Here is a 6,608-nt window from a genome sequence, read left to right on the forward strand (position 1 = left end):
TCGGTCTCTGCATTACGTTTGTGGTCATTAAACTACCGCGTAATGGAAGTTTTATTAACCCTAAAGTAATGCAGAGAACGACGAACAACATACATTGTCACTACCTGAATTTAAACCAAATAAAAAGCATTGTGAAAGAACAGTTATTTGTTTTATCTTTTTTAATGTACTCAAATTCCTCCTCCATTTCAAAGTGGCCTGAATGTGAATTAAACTCCCGGACTGAAAACAGGGCCCACTCCGGCCCTGCTCTAGGCTGAGAAGAGTTTAGAGTTGCTCACTCATTGGTTAGGACTTCATTGCCAGGACAGAATTCCATGGCAGGGTATGTTTATGTAGAAAGTGACAGATGATTTTGATTTATAGTGGGAGGATCCAAAATTTTATCGTCCTAGGCCTCCCTGAAGACCAATGTGAGCTTAACCGTGAGTTGTTCATCAGTAGCTTTAGCAAATGCTAATAAAGCGGTCAAGCCAGTGCTATCGAGAGTGAGTAGCCCAGACTAACGACCGAGAAACTAAGATTTCTGTCTCCAGACTCTTCTTCTACGCACGCTCGCCTCAGTATTTTTCACTCAGACTTAAGTATTCATTTCCTTATGTAATGTTCTTAGTTACTTTTAAAATCAACATCGACAACACCACACAACAGAGCGACCTGGTATCCTGCCACAAATCCCTTGCAAAATCCTTTGTCCTGTTGCTTTTTTGGTGTGTCTGGATAAAGTTTGTCTGAGCTCAAGTCCCAGTTCTAATAGTAATGGTTCAGCACTGGTTGAAACGAAGTTCCCTTTGTACAGGTGAACGTTTGTGAGATATTAGGTTTTCTTGCTTGGTCTTTATGAGGAATAGCCAATCCAGTCTCGCAGGAAAAAAAGAAGTCCACCTCAATGATGACACTCAAAAGCTCTTGCTGTAGAAATGATAACACATATTAAAACAAGCAGATCAATATAAACCTTGAATGCACATTCCAAAAAGGAAAAAAAAAAGATATTATGCTGGCATCATGTAACATGAATTTTCGTTTCAGGCAAAACATAAAGAGGAAAAACGTTATCAAGCACTTTTCCCCCCACAGCTATCAAAGATGAATGTGTGTTCAGAATGCATGCTTGATAAATAGGTTATAAAATGAGAACATGACCTTCAGATCAAAGCTGAAAGGATATCTCGGCGAGTCGGAATGCTGCACTTTAACAGCCTGAAAAGCTCGCTGTGAATAATGTTTACTGGTTGCAGCTCAGTAATTACAACACAAGCTAATGCTTCCCATTGTTATCCGTTCCAACCATGCATCTCACTGATGCGCTTCTGTTTAATGTTTACCATGAAAACTGTTTAAGACAGCTAAATTTCAGATTGTAATTCCATTTTTATAGGAAGAAAGGAAGGCAGGAAGCCTTTATTTGTCACACGGACACTCAAGCACACAGTGAAATTTAACCTCTGCGTTTAACCTATTTGAAACAGTGAACACACACATGCGAGCAGTGAGCACACACACATACCCAGAGCAGTGGCCGGCTATACTACAGCGTCCGGGGAGCAGTTCTGGGTTAGATGCCCTTGCTCAAGGGCACTTCAGCCCAACCTCAGGCCATGGCTGCCCCATGTTAACCTCATCTGCATGTCTTTGAACTGTGAGGGAAACCGGAGCACCCGGAGGAAACCCACGCAGACATGGGGAGAACATGCAAACTCCACACAGAAAGGCTCCCATCGGCCGCTGGGCTTGAACCCAGAACCATCTTGCTGTGAGGCAGCAGTGCTAACCACAACACCACCCAGATTTATGTGAAAGGGGAGAGTGCGAACGCAGTCCCCCACTACCAGAAATTATGTAGTTGAGTTTCCTGCATTTGAGGAATTCATAAAGGTCAGTACAGCCTGAGTGCAAAGGCTGAGTCTCACTTTGGGCGAACCACCGTCTTGATCATGGTACTGCCCATGCCAGGTAAGTCTTTATGTACCCAAGTGCACAAGTTAATCTCCTGCTCCTGAACAGATTCATTATTATAATTTTAAAAAATGACAGTGGAATAATGGAACAGCATCTACTAAGTACAATGAGAAATTTTCTTACATATTTATAGGGCTGATTTCTGAATTCCTTCCATTTTGATATAATGGATTTAATGGTGCTGTCTGGGAAATTCAAAACTTGGGATATTTTATAGAATAATTTTGTACACTTGTCTGTCGTTTGTTATTCCTTAATCGCAACCTTATTAATCTTAAAATCGTATTAATCTTAGCAATTTAAAATATACATATTTACATGAATAGATTAAATATACAATACAAAAATCGTACAAATTACACAACTATTAATTTATAATATTCATGATACTAAAACATGAATCTATAACATCCTACACTAAAATGCCTGCACGTTTAACAGGAACCAGAAATATAAACTGACAGACTAGTTTTTTAAAAATAATTTCTATAACTGTTTTATTCTATTATTATTATTAAAGCCACAAATCACCAATGACCTCATAACAATACAAGAGAAAAGATATTATACAGATCACCTTTATTGCACCTCATGTTTTAAGACATGAAATACGGACAACAAACAAACAAGAAATTAATTAATTAATAATTTAAAAAAAATTAAAAAAGATGAAAGTCCTGGAGCCTCGGATTAAAAATGCATCCCACCACACACCACAAATAATTACCATACATTATATGATGGCTATAAGGTGTTGAGGGAAAGTCTGCTCATAAACAGAAAAATTTAGCTGATGGTCCTTATGAAGCCACCTCAGGCACAATAAACACACTGCCTTCGACAAGGAGGGGCATTTTCACTGTCCTTTTCTTCATCCGTTCTCTTCCTTTTGCCCTGGTGAGGAGCAGGAATATACCCTTGGGGGAGACACACCACGGGGACCATACAGGGGTTCCCTGAAGGAAACGGGATCCATACTGGAGTCGGGTTCCTCAAAGGTGAGGGCATCCATATGGGGATCGGGTTCCAGAAGGGTGCTGGGTTCTCTAAAGGAGTCCATATGGGGTTATAGCAGGGGGGTGGGTTCTTCAAAGGGATCGGGATATTACAGGGGGCAAAGTTCCTAACAGGGGTGGGGATCCTAACAGGAGTCGGGGTATAGCAGGGGGGTGGGTTCCTCAAAGGGGGCAGGGTCTCGCAGAGGGATGGATTCCTAACAGGGGTCGGGGTTTCACAGGGGGGCGGGTTACTAACAGAGGTGGGGATCCGAACAGGTGTCGGGGTCTCGCAGCGGGGCGGGTTTCTCAAAGGGGATGGGACCCTTAAAGGAGATGAGCTCCCTAAAGGCGGCAGGCTCCCCAAAAATGCCTCAAGTCCATCATCAGGTGTCGGGGTCTCGCAGGGGGGCGGGTTTCTCAAAGGGGATGGGACCCTTAAAGGAGATGAGCTCCCTAAAGGGGGCAGGGCCTCCAAAAATGCCTCGAGTCCATCATCATCCTTCTCCTCTTCCTCATGCAGACGTGGTGTGGGGTCTTGATCCTCTTTTCGCTCCTCCCTGGCAGGAAGCGTCCTTTCTGTATCAAAAAGAGATGAAAAGACATTTCATGTTATTGAAAGCATTTTATCTGTTTTAACTCAGTTATTATTTTCCAGAGTGTATATTTACTGTTTTACAGCCCAGCAAGAATACAGATGAAAACCATGAACACTGGAAAACAATAATTCAGTGACATTAAAGTAGTTCTAGAATTTGAAAATCGCCTTTGCATATAACGATGAATACTAATATTTGTAGTATATTACAAAAAAAAAAAATCACTAAAAAATGTTTATCCGTAATGATTTTATAGAGGATTTTCTGCGATAGCCCACGAGCAAAACATCGCGCCGCGATCACGTGACCGATGACGTAGTAAATTGACAAGCTAGACAGCTCACTGCCTGTACATACTGTGACTGAGTGACAATTCGCGGATCTACGGATTATTTCCACTGTATACGATGGTAAAAAAAGTGTGTAGTGAAAGTTCATTATGTCTACCTATTGAAACTATTCTTTAAATTCGTTTCTTAAGACAAGGATTTTTTTAAGATGTTACCTTGACAGTTTCAGCGATAAACTTCCGCCTTCTTCAAAACAGTCACCAGATGTCGAGTGGTGACGTGCCTTATCAGCTGATGTTACTCTAAGGAGTTGTGAACGTCCCGCCCAATTTGACAGGTAGTTCACGCCTCCTGCTGTACCTGACAGCAGGAGGCGTGAACTACCTGTCAAATTGGGCGGGACGTTCACGCCTCCTTAGAGTAACATCAGCTGATAAGGCACGTCACCACTCGACATCTCAGAAACTGTTAACATTGCTTATCATATTAAAGGCCAGCGCGCAACTGTTTTTTTTTTTTTCTCGGACTGGCCATCGGGAGTAGCAGGAGTTTTCCCGGTGGGCCGGTGGTTCAGTGTGGGCCGGCGGAGAAAAAAAAAAAGTTGCGCGCTGGCCTTTAATATGATAAGCAATGTTAACAGTTTCTTTAAGAAACTGTTAACATTGCTTATTACAGTTGTGCGCTGGCCTTTAATATGATAAGCAATGTTAACAGTTTCTTAAAGAAACTGTTAACATTGCTTATCATATTAAAGGCCAGCGCGCAACTGTTTTTTTTTTTTCTCCGCTGGCCCACACTGAACCACCGGCCCACCGGGAAAACTCCCGCTGGCCAGTCCGTGTGGTAACATCTTAAAAAATCCTTGTCTTAAGAGACGAATTTAAAGAATGGTAAAAAAGTGTCACATACAGCTGTTCTAAAACCAACAAAGACGGAGTATCTCTGCATCAGTTCCCTGATCCTGATAAGAATAATGGATACGATCTCGCTGAGTGGAACCGGCAAGTAAAGCGGACGAGGGCAGACTGGTGCTAGTTGAAGGCTAGTGCACATATTTATGCTGGTGAGTGTAAAGGGAAAAGTGGTTTTTATAGTCCATGGGAGAATCTTGAGGCACGCTTTGAACGAGCTTCCCGAACCTTTAGGACAATTAAAGGGTTCTATAACTAAACAAGAACTAGACGATCCCTGGACGAGTTCCTGCTTTGCACTTCTACGATACAGCCGTGACTGTCCCCATTCAGGCCCGCATTTTTCTTCTCCCCAAGCTCCGAACGCACACAAAGCAGACTTTGACAGCTGCAGTAATTTCCGTGTTGTTGGAAAGGCCGCTTGAACGCCATCGGTTCGCCCCAAATATACTGCCGATCACGACGCACATTTCAGCCCAGACCTCTGATTTAGTAGAAAAAATGTGTGCATCGACTCACCTCGACTGGAACACGATTCACTTTCGTCTTCAGACGCAATTTCGTCTGAATAATCGCTGTCTGATTCACTCATTTCGCTTGTGATTATACTGGATGCTGCCATCCTGGTCAATTTACTACGTCATCGGTCAAGTGACTCCCGACTGGAATTTCTAGGAAATGCTTCCCAGAAGCTCGGTTTTGTCGCTCAAATACACCCCTTTGATGGGGAAATTTTTTATTTTTGATTTGCATACATTGAATATATACCCTTATACTACATTTTCATCAATAGTGGGTTCTAAAATTCTAGAACTACTTTAACTTTGCTAATTAACCAATTAGCTAAACTTAGCTTCGCTAATATTCCTCCTCAGAGTAACTACTTAACTTTTTAGTAAACTTTAAGTAACTATAGAAATTTTCAAACAAACTAGCGAACACAAACCTTAGATTACAGAAATTATTATACATCTTAAACTATTAACCGAATGCTTCATTTCCGGGGGAGTTTGAACTTTAGTGACAGTACCGTGTGTGTGGGTTCTGGTTCTGGTATTAAGTTGAAAAAAAAAAACATGAAGAATCGGTTTTGTGCTTAATGTGGTGATTTGAAGCTTTTTTGTGTGTGTGGTTTCCTCTCACACTCTCCTGATATAAGAACGATACTCTCGCGAGATCTCGTCAGTAAATATGGCGGAGTTCTGTCGTTAAAGTGCAGCCGTCCCTGTTTAATGACATTTTTCAGCGCGTCTGTATGTTTTTAATTAATAATCATAAAATCATCTGTAACCGTTATAGCTATAATACTCGAACAGTAAAGTGCTAATGCTGACAGCTTGGTACCTGAGCCAACTTTTCTGACTAGCCGCTAACTTTAAGCTAATTATCATGGATGTAAACCGATTAGCCAAACAATAAGGAACAGGTCGCTTTGACCCCCCCAAAAAACACTGTTAACTCTATTCTTGACAGCATTTCTTCTTGTTTTGTGCTTTGTTTGTTTTGTTGCGGAACTGAAAGTGAGAAAACCCACTAACTCACCGCCCCACGGCTCGTTCAGTTGGCTGCCTTCGCCCGGCGGCAGCGCCTCAAACTGCAGCAGCAGGTCTTCAAACTGAAAGTTCATTGAAGGCGGGGCTTGAAAAATCTCCAATCTCGAGGCGGGGCTTGAAAAATTCAGAGCTGTGTCCAGTGAGAGTCAGAGTTGCTCGTGTGATTCGGAGCTCAGCAGTTTAACAACAGAACGGTGATGATCCGCCGGCTTAAATACAAACGATCCACCGGTTTAAATCCAAACAGTCCAGGGGTGGGCGGGGATATTATGAATATTCATAACCAAAGTAAGCAAGA

At 42.1% G+C, this 6,608-nt stretch overlaps 1 non-coding gene across 1 annotated transcript; it reads right to left on the minus strand.

The window, feature by feature from the left end:
* Positions 1–1,800: 1,800 nt before the first annotated feature.
* On the minus strand, positions 1,801–1,964 carry LOC132874696 (U1 spliceosomal RNA). The gene has a single exon (XR_009651698.1). It is a non-coding gene; the product is annotated as a U1 spliceosomal RNA (small nuclear RNA).
* Between the last annotated feature and the right edge of the window lie 4,644 nt (positions 1,965–6,608).

Source organism: Neoarius graeffei, chromosome 26, assembly GCF_027579695.1.
Source record: "Neoarius graeffei isolate fNeoGra1 chromosome 26, fNeoGra1.pri, whole genome shotgun sequence".
In the NCBI taxonomy this organism is placed as follows: domain Eukaryota; kingdom Metazoa; phylum Chordata; class Actinopteri; order Siluriformes; family Ariidae; genus Neoarius; species Neoarius graeffei.